This window comes from Astyanax mexicanus, chromosome 2 (genome assembly GCF_023375975.1).
Source record: "Astyanax mexicanus isolate ESR-SI-001 chromosome 2, AstMex3_surface, whole genome shotgun sequence".
NCBI lineage: Eukaryota > Metazoa > Chordata > Actinopteri > Characiformes > Acestrorhamphidae > Astyanax > Astyanax mexicanus.
In genome coordinates, this window is record NC_064409.1 from 21,060,686 (window position 1) to 21,061,599 (window position 914).

Sequence of the window (914 nt, forward strand, 5' to 3'; positions counted from 1 at the left end):
TTTATTTATCTGATCCAGAGTATTCTATTCTATAGGCAGCATTTCTCTATGTGGGATTAGACAAGCTATGTGTGTGCATTTGCACATCTGGTCAGCAGAATAGTAGAATATGCTCATTAGAATAATTTGAATATGCTCATTAGAACTTTTTTCACATTTTGTCACTTTATTATCCAAACTTAAATGTACTTAAAAGAGAACTCTGGTGTAAAATCTCAGAACGCTGTGGGAGACCAGAGGTGTGGGAGAACGGGAGTAAGTACTTTTTATCTTGTTTTACTACACCAAAAGTCAATTTTACGTAGAGTTCTTCTACATTAACATTTTATGTGATAGACCAACACGAAGTAGCACACGACTATAAAGTGAAATGAAAATGATAACTTTTACATGGTTTTTAAGAATTTAATCAAATAATAATGTGAAAAATGTGACATGCAAAGGTATTCAGCCCCCTTTATTCTGAACCCCCTAAATAAAATCCAGTGCAATCAATTGCTTTCATAAGTCTCTTAACTAGTTAATAGAACTAGTATATAGACTCGACCATGTCTCATCCCATAATGGCTTCAGACTTGACTTGAACTTGCAAAAAAGACTTGTGAAAATCTTTACCAAAGCACATATGGAGGACTAGCATTTATTAAGAACTTAGTGCACTAAATACTTTATATACAGTAAATTCAGTGTGTGTTATACTGTATGTGTGTATTAATAATGTAACACTAATCTAAGCCTGTGTGGGTGTATGATAAAATGATCAGTCCTCCAATTTGTAGTGGCTTGTGGCTTGTGCACTGTTTGCACACACGCTCCACAGGTCAAGTTTCAAAGGTTTGCTCTTTCTCTGAGCTCCCCTGTTTGGAGATCTGTGGAGCACAACAAATATTGACGAGGCTCAGAGGGCCAGAGTC